This window comes from Triticum urartu, chromosome 4A, assembly GCF_056163025.1.
Source record: "Triticum urartu cultivar PI428250 chromosome 4A, HENAU_Tu73, whole genome shotgun sequence".
In the NCBI taxonomy this organism is placed as follows: domain Eukaryota; kingdom Viridiplantae; phylum Streptophyta; class Magnoliopsida; order Poales; family Poaceae; genus Triticum; species Triticum urartu.
Window position 1 is genome coordinate 488346579 of NC_141876.1, and position 17566 is coordinate 488364144.

Sequence of the window (17566 nt, forward strand, 5' to 3'; positions counted from 1 at the left end):
TAGCAACGGTGCATACTCAGGAGAACACTTATACCTTGAAATTTAGTGAGAGATCATCTATAATGCTACCGCCGAACTAAGCAAAATAAGATGCGTCAAGGATAAACATCACATGCAATCAACATAAGTGATATGATATGGCCATCATCATCTTGTGCCTTTGATCTCCATCTCCAAAGCACCATCATGATCATCATCGTCACCAGCTTGACACCTTGATCTCCATCGAAGCATCGTTGTCGTCTCGCCAACTATTGCTTGTATGACTATCGCTACCGCTTAGTGATAAAGTAAAGCAATTACATGGCGATTGCATTTCATACAATAAAGTGAAAACCATATGGCTCCTGCCAGTTGCCGACAACTGTGTTACAAAACATGATCATCTCATACAACAAAATTTAGCATCATGTCTTGATCATATCACATCACAACATGCCCTGCAAAAACAAGTTAGACGTCTTCTACTTTGTTGTTGCAAGTTTTACGTGGCTGCTACGGGCTGAGCAAGAACCGTTCTTACCTACGCATCAAAAACCACAACGCGGTATAGTGATTGATTTTTGATCTTCAGAAAGAACCTTGTTCATTGAATCCGATTCAACTAAAGTTGGAGAAACTGACACCCACCAGCCACCTGTGTGCGAAGCACGTCGGTAGAACCAGTCTCGCGTAAGCGTACGTGTAATGTCGGTCTGGGCTGCTTCATCCAACAATATCGCCGAATCAAGAATCAACTAGTGACGGCAAGAAATATGTATATACCCACGCCCACAACTCCTTTGTGTTCTACTCGTGCATATAACATCTACGCATAAACCTGGCTCGGATGCCACTGTTGTGGAACGCAGTAATTTCAAAAAAATTCCTATGCACAAGCAAGATCATGGTGATGCATAGCAACGAGAGGGGAGAGTGTTGTCTACGTACCCTCGTAGACCGTAAGTGGAAGCGTTATGACAACACGGTTGATGTAGTCGTACGTCTTCACGATCGACCGATCCTAGTACTGAAAGTATGACACCTCCGCGATCTGCACACGTTCAGCTCAGTGACGTCCCATGAACTCACGATCCAGTAGAGTGTCGAGGGAGAGCTTCGTCAGCACAATGGTGTGATGACGGTGATGGTGATGCTACCGGAACAGGGCTTCGCCTAAGCACCGCTACGATATGACCGAGGTGGATTATGGTGGAGGGGGGCACCGCACATGGCTAAGAGATCAATGATTAACTTGTGTGTCTATGGGGTGCCCCCCTCCCCCGTATATAAAGGAGTGGAGGAGGGGGAGGGCCGACTCTTCTATGGCGCACCCTAGGGGAGTCCTACTCCCACCGGGAGTAGGATTCTCCCTTTCCAATTAGTAGGAGTACGAGAGAGGGAAGGGGAGGAGAGGGGAAAGGAAAGGGGAGCTCGGCCCCCACCCAATTCGGATTGGGCTAGGGGGCGCGCCTCCCACTTTTTCCCTTCCTCTCCTCTATTCCCCTAAGGCCCAATAGGGCCCATATACTCCCCGGGGGGTTCCGGTAACCTCCCGGTACTCCGGAAAATGCCCAAACTCGTCCGGAACCATTCTGATGTCCAAACATAGGCTTCCAATATATCGATCTTTATGTCTCGACCATTTCGAGACTCCTCGTCATGTCTGTGATCATATCCGGGACTCCGAACTACCTTTGGTACATCGAAACACATAAACTCATAATACCGATCATCACCGAATGTTAAGCGTGCGGACCCTACGGGTTCGAGAACTATGTAGACATGACCGAGACATGTCTCTGGTCAATAACCAATAGCGGAACCTGGATGTTCATATTGGCTCCCACATATTCTACAAAGATCTTTATCGGTCAAACCGCATAACAACATACGTTGTTCCCTTTGCCATCAGTATGTTACTTGCCTGAGATTCGATCGTCGGTATCTCAATACCTAGTTCAATCTCGTTACTGGCAAGTCTCTTTACTCGTTCCGTAATGCATCATCCCGCAACTAAATGATTAGTCACATTGCTTGCAAGGCTTATATTGACGTGCATTACCGAGAGGGCCAAGAGATACCTCTCTGACAATCGGAGTGACAAATCCTAATATCGATCTATGCAAACTCAAAAAACACCATCGGAGACACCTGTAGAGAACCTTTATAATCACCCAGTTACGTTGTGATGTTTGGTAGCACACAAAGTGTTCCTTCGGTATTCAGGAGTTGCATGATCTCATAGTCATAGGAACATGTATAAGTTATGGAGAAAGCAATAGCAACAAAGTAAACGATCATCGTGCTAAGCTAACAGATGGGTCAAGTCAATCACATCATTCTCTAATGATGTGATCCCGTTAATCAAATGACAACTCATGTCTATGGTTAGGAAACATAACCATCATTGATTCAACAAGCTAGTCAAGTAGAGGCAAACTAGTGACACTCTGTTTGTCTATGTATTCACACATGTACTATGTTTCCGGTTAATACAATTCTAGCATGAATAATAAAAATTTATCATGATATAAGGAAATATAAATAAAAACTTTATTATTGCCTCTAGGGCATATTTCGTTCACATACCAGTGACTTGCAAGGACTTGGCAGCATGCTTACAGTATAAGTATTTGATTTCCTGAGGTAGACACTTGTGTTCTGACCAATTCTTGTTTCTGAACAAATTGTTGTGGATCTAATTCTTGGGATGCACTGTCGTATCCTGCCAACTCATGGTGTAATATCTTGCACCAGTGTCGTACTGAGGAAGATTGGGCAGCTTGTGTTAGAAGCCATCGAGAGTATCTTGCTGAGGAAGGTTGAATAACTTATGCACAAAGCTTGCATCGGGGTAGCTTGTTGAGGAAGACTGGGTACCGTACTTCAGAACCTCCCCCCCCCCTTAAAGACTTGCTGGGGAAGACTAGGCACCTTGTGCCAGAAGCTTTTGCGGTGGCGTGCCAAAGAGGGCAGAGTATCTTACATGGGAAGTCATCCACATGCTATACCGAGGAATACTGGGAATCTTGCATTGTAAGCTTCTCTGGTAACTTGCGAGGGAAGACTGAGTTGCTTACACCAGAAGCTTCTTACTGTGGTATGCTGACTGAATGCCATATATATATCCTTTAATATTTCTATTGTCGATTACTAATATGAAAAAGGTTGTTCGACTATCCTTCTTGTTGAGCACGAGATTCATAGCATATTCTGGCTTGCTTCCGGGGTACAGCATGTTTCAAAATCATACTCATAGCAGAATCAACCTTGTATATGAACCATACCTTTGACTCAATATATACTTTTGGTCTTGCACACAATCTGTCTTTTAGTTGATTTTATCATTATTGATGTGAAGATTGCACACCGATGCATACTTGATGCGGATAATCAAGCCAGGATATCTTCTGTAGTCAGACCCGATATTCCCAATTCAGTGCAGTTGGTTGAGAATCCCATACTATTTAGCCGAGCTTTCAAATATTTGAACTCCTTTCTAAGTCTTCAGGTCCGGTGTCGAGTGACGAGCAACTTTAATAAGGGAAAATAATGCAACAACAAGGGCCCAAAGAAAGAAGCAAAAGAAGCGACAAAATCAAAAACATACAAGGCATACAAATAATATTATTTTCAAGCAACATCACATATGACTGCTACTCACAACAATAATATGCATGCATACCTAAGCACACAAATCTCGCAGAAACTCCGGTACTGCGATCTAACATGTTGTGACGGTGTGCACGAAAGTGAATCCAAGTGTGGAAGGAGTTAGTGTAAATAGGGTTACACCAAGCGCTGGCTTAACACTGATCACATTTGGGCGGACACAGAGGCGAGGACAGACTTGGTGATCATGTAGGGGAACGCAGAGGTCACAACCACAACATCATCAAGTGTATGAAAGGGAACCATACACGTCCAAAAATGGGGTGATAGGGTAGTATAGAGGTGGAAAACTGGGCTTGTTGGCATTGCCCTTTTCTGATAGGAAAGATCAGTAATGGTTGCTGAAGCGGCGAGTCGGAAGGCACGATTTAGCATAGATACATGGCTATCACCGAAACAGTAGGGGTGATTGGCGGAAGGATAAGGATGCGATACCCGCAAATGGTGTCTGGAACACTTGGTACCTCGGCATCACTCCAATGGGACAGAGATGACGCCGAACAGCGAAAAGCAGGGATGCAAAGCTGGAGAGTGCAGGTAGTGGATCAAAGCCGACGCCACCTACACTCACAAGATCAATCATTAGCGACAAATTAATAATTCCATATGCATGCTATGTGACAACCAAATGCAGCAAACCGACTGGATACTATATTACCGCTTTCTAACGTCCGTGCGGACTAGGGCACCCCGGCTCAAAGGAACCGGAACACCCCGTATTCCAGCCCAAAGATCAAGTCTTCTGGAATACGGCACTGCTTGGCATATAACAAATAAGCTCTTTATTACAATCTGTAAGGACACAAGGGTTCTGACATAACAGGGAATTACATCGGCATAGCGACACTATGCCTGCTCAGGTTGCTCTATGCTAGTAGCAGAATAACACATAGGAGCGGAATAACTACGATAGTGATGGACTCCACTCCGCAGGGACTCTGGCTGGAACGCTTATCCTAGCTCGCCCACAAGGGATCCACGGCAAACAAGTAAGCAGTCAAGGCATGACCTGCAAACCGGCATGACACGCCAGGTCAGTACATTGAATGTACTTGCAAGCTCACAGTAACAAAAGCAATGAAGACAAGCAATAACACGGCGTTTATAGGTTAAACAAGCACGAGCATGATACCACTAGGGCAACATGGCGTGCACAAGATGAACATGTTACAGCTAGAACAAGATTAGCATGGCATGAACATATTACTCAAGACATGAACATGATGATACTAGCATGCAACATGCTTACAAATATCACTTACTCTGTTCGGGGTTACCTCGTAACCACCAAATATATGCCACTCTTACTTACCATCATGGTCACGGGATCACTTCAATCATTATCAAGAAAACCATTGGGATCTTCACAAGATCACCTCATCATTATCAAGAATACCATTCGGATCCTCACAAGATCACCTCATCATTATCAAGAATACCATCGTGATCCTCCCGTGACCACATAAAGATCAACCAACTTCTTTCTTCATCGAACTGGGGTTGTTATTAAGTCAAGTTATTATTACTGTTGACTCGTAGTGTGACCTACTACGAACTGGGCCCATATCCGCGGGCGCGGCTATCGATAGATTAAACACTCTGCAGAGGTTAGCACACTGTACCCACACCACGGAACCCAAGGCCTCGTGCTCCCATTCGGGTGGACCCACGGCGTTCCCACAAAACTGATCTATCGCCATGACACTCTCCTGGCCACTCCGACAAACTCCCCTTTGGGCTAAGTCATGGGTGGCCCCGATGTCACCTCGTGACATCCAACAGCCACCGTCGTGGCAAAACAAAACAGCCCCAAACGGGGACAACCCGGGTACAACAACAACAACAGGAACACAAGGCTATCACCGCCTACCGGGCTAGGGCAGCGCGCGTGCATAATCTTCCCTAGTTGGAGGCACCGGCGAGAGGCATGACAATATACCGCATTTGGGCCCTCCCATAAAGGAAAATGTGGCTTCACTGGTCAGTTTGATTTCGATGGCACTATGACTCAGCCAACAGATGTTAAAGTTGTATTAAAGCCCGGTTTAACTTGAATGCAAATGATGCTGAGTCATAATAACATGATGAAATAACAATGCATAAGAGCATGATATCAACATGAGCATGGATGTGAAGCATAGACATTAACCATATCAACAACAATAAACCATTCTTCCTGCTACATGCAAGAGAGTATGACATAGCGATGATCATGAATAACACCATTAAAATGACAACACTACATATGAACATAGCATGACCACTACCATCAGAAATGATAGCATAGTAAAACATGATAATAATACTAGCAAGTAATCATTTAAATAACTGATGCAAAATTATCATATCATAAGGATAAGCATGGATACACGAGCATATATATAGCACTCAGAAAAATATTAACATGCACAAAAACTTTAAATTCAGGTTGAATACCATGGCTAATGCAAATCCATCATGCAAGTGGCTGTCGTGGCTTGCCAAGGGGTGAAGTATACTCCGGGGAGAAGTGCGGTGAAGCCGCGGAACAATTGCCGGAAACAGTTCTCTCTCGGAGGGGGCTGTTTATGGGAAAGGGCATAAAGATCATTTTCACAGTGGGACACCTAGTGAAAATGATACTAACAAATAGAGATCTACGAGACGAAGAAGTGAGCTTTGGATTCACCTGAATCGGAGCTACGGTCGCAAAGATACGAGAGGTGGAAGTCCAGGGACCAATCTGTAAAGATTTCTCCACAAACAGGTCCCTAGCGGCTGAAGACAGAAATTTCCTTTTAAAGGAATACACTTTCAGAACAGAGAAAGCGTATTTTGAACGGCAGCAGAAAGAATGCGCTTACGGAGAAGAGAAAGCCTATTTCAGCCAAAGGAAGAAAGGAATACACTTTCAAACTTAGAAAACGTATTTACAAAAAACTGTATCCACTTACGTGACGTGGCGAGGCATGAGCCACTGACGCGTGGGGTCGGGGAGGGGGAGCGAGGCAGAGGAGCGGCAGGCCCTGGCCTCGCCGCCTCCAGCCACCTACGGACGAGGGGGCGGCTCCTACGGGTGCAGGGCGAGGCGCTGCTCCCACCTGGAGTAGCAACAGGCGCCGGGGAGGGGCCAGGTGGCCGTGGCCCGTGACAGCAGGGGGCTCGAGCGGCGGCCAACCACGGGGAGGCGTGGCCACCGGGTCTCCGGTGACGAACGAAGGAGATGGGTAGGACCACCGGTGAGAGGAGGGGCTAGTGGAGGTGGAATGGAAGGGAGAGGTGGCTCGGGCTCGCCGAATCAAGCGAGGACCGAGGCAGACGGCGACGGCCATGGCGGCCAAGATGAGGGAGAGGGGGCTCCGGTGGACGAGGAGGGCCGTGGAGAGGGCAGCGAGCTGCGGAGGGTCTCGGGGTACCTACTTATAGCCGCGGGGAGGCTTCGGGAGGGCTCGGGCTAGCCAACAATGGAGGTCAGAGTAGCTGTAGGTCACGGGCACGGTGATGGCGATGCGACCACAGCAAGATAAGGGAGGGTAGCAGAGGGAAAATGACGGCACGGTCACGAGCTAGCTATTGGACATGGAGATGCATCGAGAGGGCGAGGAAACAGACGGCGACAGGGGCGGAAAGATCGAGAGCGCGTGGTTTGGCATGTTTGCCCTGTGAACACCGCGTGAACTGGTGCACGCGGTGCACGGTGATCGGCCAAATCATGCCGGGGAGACAAGGTGCACAGAGGGTGTTGTCAAGGAAGAGAGATCCAAGCATAGTGAGCAATGGTGTGATAACAGATAGCAAGAAAACAAGTGAACATCACGGTGTTTGCTGCCTGCTGTGGTTCACATGCTTGGAGATCAAGGCTGAGATTTGACTGGGTTTGATCACTCACTAAGGTGATTAAGATGGCAGGGTTTCAGCTCAAGAAGAGGTGTTTAGCTAGCACTTGTAGTACAAAATGCCACACTGTCCAGAAATGCAAATATTGAAGTTGCACTCTCATACTTGCTTGGATTGAGCTGAAACTTGGCAAGGCATAATGCTATGTCCATATGAGTGTGCCATAAAATTTTAATACCATTTGGACAAGCCAAAGTGGTAATTGTTTCATAGTGCACCTCTCTGGACAGAATCTTAGGAAAAATGCAGAGGGCCAATGGCTTGATAAAACGATCCCAAATTTTGTGGAGAGTGTTTATATGGATAGGATCATGTCCTGGTAAATTTTCAGCAATAATGGAGCAATATAAAATATAGTTGCTTCACAACCTGAAAATCTGACTAGAAACCAAGAATTGATGGTGAGCTCACATAAAGTGATGACACAAGCTCAAATCTTGAGGAGAGTGATGATTTGATGATATGAAGGACCTTGCAAAATTTCAACTCATTTGGATTTCCCTAGCTAGTACCTCCTTCACAAAGGCTTCCCTCAAACAGGAACTTTGGAAATTTGCTGAGGAAGGTTCACGAGGAAAATTAAATTGAATCTTGGCATGGGGCAATGGTATGGACATGAAAATGTGTCCAAAAAGTTTGGGGCAATCAAGCAAAGATAAATGACACTTCCTTCTCAAAAAGCCACTTAGGACAAAATGAGAAAATGAATATTTGTGAATTATCTTTCATGATACCAAGGAAGTGTTTTGACATATCTGTGGATGATATGACCCAAAAAATTTATGAGAATTATTTGGGAATGTAGGTTGCTTCATAACCTAGGGGAAAAAGGATTATTCCTTTAATAGAAAAAGGAATATCCCCAAGAAAAAGAATATTGGGGTTGGTCCAAGATGGGAAAGGACATGATCTTGGAAGGGTTTTGAGGATGAGAAGCCACTTGGGAGAGGAATCAAGGGTGACCTATCCAGGTTTCAAGACCACATAGCCACAGAAAAGCAATTCGAAGGAGAAATCCAAAGAAAATCAAAAGAAAAAGAAAGGGCCAAAAATCAGGGTGTGACAATATCAAAGGTATAAGAAGTTTCCTTGGTAATGCTGGTTTCTATAGGAGGTTTATTAAAGACTTCTCTAAAATTTCTAGGCCTCTCACTAATCTCTTGCAAGAAGATGTCCCTTTTGTTTTTGATGATGATTGTGTAGAAGCATTTGAAATACTTAAGAAAGCCTTGATTTCTGCACCTATTGTTCAACCACCTGATTGGAATTTACCCTTTGAAATTATGTGTGATGCTAGTGATTATGCTGTTGGTGCTGTTCTAGGACAAAGAGTTGATAAAAAGTTGAATGTTATTCATTATGCTAGTAAAACTCTAGACAATGCGCATAGAAATTATGCTACTACTGAAAAAGAATTTTTAGCAGTTGTTCTTGCTTATGATAAGTTCAGATCTTACATTGTTGATCCCAAAGTAACTATTCACACTGATCTTGCTGCTATTAAATATCTTATGAAAAAGAAAGATGCTAAACCTAGACTTATTAGATGGGTTCTCTTGTTACAAGAATTTGATTTGCATATTATTGATAGAAAGGGAGCTGAGAACCCCGTTGCAGAAAGCTTGTCTAGGTTAGAAAATGTTCTTGATAACCCACTGCCTATTGATGATAGTTTTCCTGATGAGAAATTAGCTGTCATAAATGCTTCTCGTAATACTCCATGCTATTCTGATTATGCTAATTACATTGTTGCTAAATTTATACCGCCTAGTTTCACATACCAGCAAATGAAAAGGTTTTTCTATGATTTAAGACATTACTTTTGGGATGACCCACACCTTTATAAAGAAGGAGTAGATGGTGTTATTAGACGTTGTGTACCTGAGTATGAGAAGGAACATATCATACGCAAGTGCCACTTCGAGGCCTACGGAGGACACCACACGCTGGAGATAGAACTGCACACAAGGTATTACAATCTGGTTTTATTGGCCTACTCGCTTCAAGGATGCTCGTAAGTTTGTCTTGTCTTATGATGAATGCAAGAGAATTGGAAAATATTAGTAGACGTCAGGAAATGCCTATGAATTATTCACTTGTTATTGAACCATTTGATGTTTGGGGCTTTGATTATATGGGACCTTTTCCTTCCTCTAATGGGTATACACATATTTTAGTTGCTGTTGATTATGTTACTAAGTGGGTAGAAGCTATTCCAACTAGTAGTGCTAATCATATCACTTCTATTAAGATGCTTAAAGAAGTTATTTTTCCGAGGTTTGGAGTCCCTAGGTATTTGATGACTGATGGTGGTTCACATTTTATTCATGGTGTTTTCCGTAAATTCCTTGCTAAATATGATGTTAATCATAGAATTGCATCTCCTTATTACCCTCAGTCTAGTGGTCAAATAGAATTGAGTAATAGAGAAATTAAATTGATCTTGCAAAAGACTATCAATAGATCTAGAAAGAATTGGTCTAAGAAACTTGATGATGCATTATGGGCTTATAGGACTGCTTATAAGAACCCTATGGGTATGTCTCCATATAAAATGGTTTATGGAAAAGCATGTCACTTACCTCTTGAACTAGAGCATAAAGCTTATTGGTCGATCAAAGAGCTCAACTATGATTTCAATCTTAATGGTGAGAAGAGATTATTTGATGTAAGCTCGCTTGATGAATGGAGAAGCCAAGCCTATGAGAATGCCAAGTTGTTTAAAGAAAAAGTTAAAAGATGGCATGACAAAAGGATACAAAAGCGTGAGTTTAATGTAGGTGATCATGTTTTGCTATACAACTCTCGTTTAAGATTTTTTGCAGGAAAGCTTCTCTCTAAATGGGAAGGCCCTTACATTATCGAGGAGGTTTATCATTCTGGTGCCATCGAAATCAACAACGCCGAAGGCACTAACCCGAAGGTGGTAAACGGTCAAAGAATCAAACATTATATTTCAGGTACTCCTATAAATGTTGAGACAAATATAATACCATAACACCGGAGGAGTACATAAGGGATACTTTCCATAACGTTTCAGACTCCGAAAAGGAATAGGTATGTGGTACGGTAAGTAAACTGACTCCAAAACATTTCCAATTGCAATTTTTCTCCATTTTGAAATATTTAAAAAATTAGGAAAATTAAAAGTAGTCTGAAGAGTGCACGAGGAGGCGGCAAGGCAGGAGGGCGCGCCCTACCCCCTGGGCACGCCTCCCACCCTTCTGGCCACCTCGTGTACCCTCCAGACTCTGTTTTCTTGCACAACACTTCTTTTGGTCGGTAAAAATTCATTATATAATCTCCTGAAGGTTTTGACCACCGTAACACGACAAAATCCTCTGTTCTTGTTTCAAGCTATTTTTCTGACAGATCTATAGATCACCATGACGTCTCCAAGCGCCCCCAAGGACAAGTTTTTTGAGAAGGTCATCAACCCCTACCTTGCGGAGGTGCTGCGAGACCCTCAAACCATTGAGACGCGTGAGGGGGTGCTGCACATCCGCGATGTTGAAGGGCCAAAGAAGACCGAAAGCGTGGCGGCAAGGCTCGAAGCAATGGAATAGCAAGTTTTCAAGTGCCAAGGGATGGTGGAACATGGACTCAATGCTAATCACTTGATGACCATGGAATTTACCAATAAACACAAGCTGGATGCCTAGGACATTGGGGAGGCCATCTTCAAGCTTCATGAGAAAATCGAGCACCTCCATGCCCAGATCTATGACCTGCAAAACCAAAACCGTGAGTACGAATACAGATTTAAGAAAATGAGTTTGGCTACAGATTCGAGGATCCCGGAGACTCGTTCATCCTTCTATGATGGTGAGCCTATGCCCTGGAAGATGGATGACAAGCCTACAACGTCAACAACTTCATCATCACCACCTCCGAAGAAAGAGATCTAAATACATGGGTATGGGCACTCCCCTTGGCTTGTGCCAAGCTTGGGGAAGGTGCCCCGGTATCGTATCACCATCACATCTTTACCTTTATCATTTTTCTTAGTTTGATCCTTTTGGTTATATCTTGATCTAGTAGAATAAAGTTTTTAGTATGATCTAGTTTTGAGTTTTGCTTTGAGATCTATCTATGTAATCGAGTCCATGAGTTATATAATAAAGAGTAGTTTTGAGTTGAGGGCTTTGCTTTCTTGCTATGATCTTGAGGGTATAAAAATAAGAGAAAGAATAAAAAGAAATAAAAGGATCATATAGTGATCTTATGGGAAGTGATGACTTCACATATACGAAGTGTGATGAATAAAATTTGTTGAGAGTTGACAAACATAGTTTTGGTCATTGTTGCAATTAATAGGAAGTAATAAAGAAAGAGAGGCTTCCCATATAAATATACTATCTTGGACATCTTTTGTAATTGTGAGCACTCATTAAAATATGACATGCTAAAAAATTGATGTTGGACAAGGAAGACAACATAATGAGTTATGTTTTCTTAAATCCGGATAGAAGTTATATTGTCATGAATCCTCCAACATGTGGAGCTTGCTAGTAATAGAAGGACAACACCCAAGCACCGGCCGACCCACATATCAAATTATCAAAGTAACAAACGTGAATCATATGAGCATGATGAAAACTAGCTTGACAATAATTCCCATGTGTCCTCGGGAGCGCTTTGCTTTATATAAGAGTTCGTCCAGGTTTGTCCTTTGCTACAAAAAGGATTGGGCCACCTTGCTGCACCTTAGTTACTTTTATTACTTGTTACTCATTACAAATTATCCTATCACACAACTATCTGTTACCGATAATATTAGTGCTTGCAGAGAATACCTTGCTGAAAACCGCTTGTCATTTCCTTCTGCTCCTCGTTGGGGTCGACACTCTTACTTATTGTAAGGACTACGATAGATCCCCTATGCTTGTGGGTCATCACTCACCTCATCCGCTGCAACCGAGAGCGATAGCTCCGCTGCCTCCGCTGAGAAATAAGAGGGGAGCAGGGAGGGTCCAGTCTTGCACGGGGGACCCACCTACCTTAACATAAGCTCATTACATTGATGACCGTTTATCGCCTGGTCGTTAATTAGTTATTTCTGCCATAAAACATAGCACAATAACTTTTTATATTACCAACCGCGTCTCTCTCCTTCTATTACTCATTAAAAACATCTCGCAAGAAGTAGGTTGCCCCACCTGTCAAGATATCACATCGGCCCACTAGTCAGGACATATCGTTCAATGGTGTTGACTGGACGACAGTGCTTTGTTTGGACTTTTGTGAGCAGGTGGTGGAGTGAGGAGGGGAAAAGTGAGCAAAGTTAGTTGGCTTGGACAAAACTGAGCACAATTAAGGAACCAGGGGCACAGAAATAGAAAACCCTAAAAACAATGACATCCATCGTCAGATTGTGACACAATGTTCTCCGACCTAATGGTCCATCCTGTGCCGGGCTACCCGGTGGACGCAACCGTAGCACACCGCCCATCGGTCCGGTTTATGCCAACACACCCAAGCTCACACTAGCGTCCAACCAAACTGCCAGATTCTCACAAGACACACACATCGATGCGACACATAGGCCAAGCCGAGCCCCACTGTAACTGGATCAAGGGCTCCGCCACACCGCTTACGGATCCGGGCACCATCTCTTTATTTATATATTTTCATTCTTCTCAAGTGAAATGACCTAATGAGAAATTTTCTCTGCGAGTACTACTCAATGTATGCAGAACAATTAGTCACAACCGGGACTAGGGGTGCAGAGCAGCGTCCCGCATAGACCCATTGAAGCGCTGAATTAGCACAACTTTACCTAACGCCATCACAGCCTAGCTAGAACTAACTTTGTCTAATTTGTGTATAAAGCGGGACGGGTTCGGGCACTGCCTTGCATCCCTAACCGGGACGCCCCTCGCATAGACGAGCCAACCTCAGCACGACATCTTTGCGGACTCAGGCCTGTCGACCTTGCCAGGTCTGTCCCAAGGGCTCCATCTGCCACATCCGGCTTGACAAAATTCATCACATCATCGACACGTGGACTCCCATGATCGAGCCTAACCTCGCTGCACCCAGCCCGGGGGCTCCAGCCTCGCCGTACGTGGCTTTAGGGCTCCTAATTGACATACTACAATCAGGTGACATCTACTTAATTGTTCATAGATATTAGTATGACAAAATAATTGTCCACGTCTACCAGTACTACCTTTTGTAGATAAATCGACTATGCCCCTGTCGCATCATTGGTTCGATTCTCCGGCCTCATCGTGCGACTGCACCGCACGACATCGGCGCGGGCCTCGCCGCTTGATAACTTGCAAGTGCACATGGTTTAGTTGTAGCCTTTTCGGAATAAGAGTATCGATCCCACGGGGAGCACAAGAATTAGACCTTTACCTCTTGTAGAGAATTATGTATTTTGTGCATGCAAATAATTGTAGACTTGACGCAGGGTGAGGGCGGATAAAAAGGATTGTTGGGTATTTTTTGTAACTTGTAGCTAAATAACATAAAAAGTAAATGAAGTGTACGGATTGTGATGACTAGTGAAACAACAGAATAAAAAGGGCGTTCTCAGGGAGTATGGAATCCCCAATGGTATGTTTCTAACGCACATATGCATAAGCATGGTATATACCGGATACTTGAGCGGCTGTTGATGATTATGCTGGGCGGAGCCGGGTACAGTACACATTCTACTCGTGGTAGACTTCGAGCCACGCATGTCACCATCATAGTCTCTCCCAGAGGGTTACAACTCATGATAATTAAGGGTTTCCCCATGGACGCGGCCTCTCTAAGGGTTCTTCATAATTCCTCAATCAATTTCAAAGACTAGGAGAGGTAGGCTTTTACTGTCACCTCGAATTACTGATGTCTGCTAGAACTACGTCGGTATTTCCCCAAAGAGGAAGGGATGATGCAGCACAACGACGGTAGGTATTTCCCTCAGTGATGAGACCAAGGTTATCGAACCAGTAGGAGAACCAAGCAAAACTACGTAAAAAACACCTACACACAAATAACAAATACTCGCAACCCGACGTGTTAAAGGGGTTGTCAATCCCTTTCGCGTAACGACGCCAGAAATTGGCAAACGAACGTGATAAAAATATGATAGATATGATAAATAGATCTCAGATAAAATAAATTGCAGCAAGTTATTTTTGTATTTTTGGGTTTAATATATCTGAAAATAAAAGTAAAGGAAAATAGATTGCAAAGGCAAATATATTAAAAAAGAGACCCGGGGGCCATAGTTTTCACTAGTGGCTTCTCATGAGAAAAGCAGCAAACGGCGGGTAACCTAATTAATGCTGGGCAATTGATAGAACTTCAAATAATCATGACGATATCCAGGCAATGATCATTATATAGGCATAACGTCCAAAATTAGTAGACTGACTCCTGCCTGCATCTACTACTATTACTCCACACATCGACCACTATCCAGCATGCATCTAGTGTATTAAGTTCATGGAGAAACGGAGTAATGCAATAAGAACGATGACATGATGTAGACAAGATCTATTTATGTACAAATAGACCCCCATCTTGTTATACTTAATGGCAATGGAACATACGTGTCGGTACCCCTTCTATCACTGGGATCAAGCACCGTAAGACCGAACCCATCACAAAGCACCTCTTCCCATTGCAAGATAAATAGATCAAGTTGGCCAAACAAAACACAAATATCGGAGAAGAAATACGAGGCTATAAGCAATCATGCATATAAGAGATCAAAGAAGACTTAAATAACTTTCATGGATAAAAACATAGATCTGATCATAAGCTCAAAGTTCATCGAATCCCAATAAACACACTGCAATGGAGTTACATCATATGGATCTCCAAGAGACCTACAAGTGCACATGGTTTAGTTGTAGCCTTTTCGGGGTAAGAGTATCGATTAGACTTTTACCTCTTGTAGAGAATTATGTATGTTCTGCCTGCAAATAATTGTAGACTTGAAGCAGGGTGAGGGCGGATAAAAAGGATTGTTGAGTAAATTTTGTAACTTGTAGCTAAATAACATAAAAATTAAATGAAGTGTACGGATTGTGATGACTAGTGAAACACTAGAATAAAAAGGGCGTTCTCAGGGGGTCTGGAATCCCCAATGGTATGTTTCTAACACACATATGCATAAGCATAGTATATACCGGATACTTGAGCGACTGTTGACGATTATGCTGGGCGGAGCCGGGTACAGTACACATTCTACTCGTGGTAGACTTCGAGCCACGCATGTCACCATCATAGTCTCCCCCAGAGGGTTACAACTCATGATAATTAAGGGTTTCCCCGTGGACGCGGCCTCTCTAAGGGTTCTCCGTAATTCCCCGGTCAATTTCAAAGACTAGGAGAGGTAGACTTTTACTGTCACCTCGAATTACTGATGTCTGCTAGAACTATGTTGGTATTTCCCCAAAGATGAAGGGATGATGTAGCACAACGATGGTATGTATTTCCCTCAGTGATGAGACCAAGGTTATCGAACCAGTAGGAGAACCAAGCAACACTACATAAACAACACCTGCACACAAATAACAAATACTCGCAACCTGACGTGTTAAAGGGGTTGTCAATCCCTTTCGGGTAAAGGCGCCAGAAATTGGCAAACGTACGTGATAAAAATATGATAGATAGGATAAATAGATATCGGATAAAATAAATTGCAGCAAGGTATTTTTGTATTTTTGGGTTTAATAGATCTGAATATAAAAGCAAAGGAAAATAGATCACAAAGGCAAATATATTAAAGAAGAGACCCCGGGGCCATAGTTTTCACTAGTGGCTTCTCTCGAGAAAAATAGCAAATGGTGGGTAACCGAATTACTGTTGGGCAATTAATAGAACTTCAAATAATGATGACGATATCCAGGCAATGATCATTATATAGGCATCACGTCCAAGATTAGTAGACCGACTCTTGCCTGCATCTACTACTATTACTCCACACATCGACTGCTATCCAGCATGCATCTAGTGTATTATGTTCATGGAGAAACGGAGTAATGCAATAAGAACGATGACAAGATGTAGACAAGATCTATTTATGTGCAAATAGACCCCATCTTGTTATCCTTAATGGAAACGATACATACGTGTCGGTACCCCTTCTGTCACTAGGATCAAGCACCGTAAGATCGAACCCATCACAAAGCACCTCTTCCCATTGCAAGATAAATAGATCAAGTTGGCCAAATAAAACCAAAATATCGGAGAAGAAATATGAGGCTATAAGCAATCATGCATATAAGAGATCAAAGAAGACCCAAATAACTTTCATGAATAAAAACGTAGATCTGATCATAAACTCAAAGTTCATCGAATCCCAACAAACACACTGCAACAGAGTTACACCATATGGATCTCCAAGATACCATTGTATTGAGAATCAAACGAGATAGAGGAAGCCATCTAGCTACTAACTACGGACCTGAAGGTCTACAAAGAACTACTCACACATCATCGGAGAGGCACCAATGGACATGATGAACCCCTCCGTGATGGTGTCTAGATTGGATCTGGTGTTTCTGGAACTTGCGGCGGCTGGAATTGATTTTCATCGACTCCCCTAGGGTTTCTGGAATGTTGGGGTATTAATAGAGCAAGAGTCGGTTCGGGAGGCACCCGAGGTGGGCACAACTCACCAGGGCGCGCCCGGGCCTCCAGGCGTGCCCTGGTTGGTTTTGCTCCCCTCGGAGCACCCCTCAGGCGCTTCTCCGGCACATTGGATGTCTTCTGCTCCAAAAAAATCCACAAAAGGTTTCGCTGCATTTGGACTCCGTTTGGTATTGATTTCCTACGATGTAAAAAAACATGCGGAAAACATCAACTGGCACTTGGCACTATGTTAATAGGTTAGTACCAAAAAATGATATAAAATGACTATAAAATGATTATAAAACATCCAAGAATTATAATATAACAGCATGGAACAATCAAAAATTATAGATACGTTGGAGACGTATCAGCATCCCCAAGCTTAATTCCTGCTCGTCCTCGAGTAGGTAAATGATAAAAACAAATTTTTTGATGTGGAATGCTGCCTAACATGTCA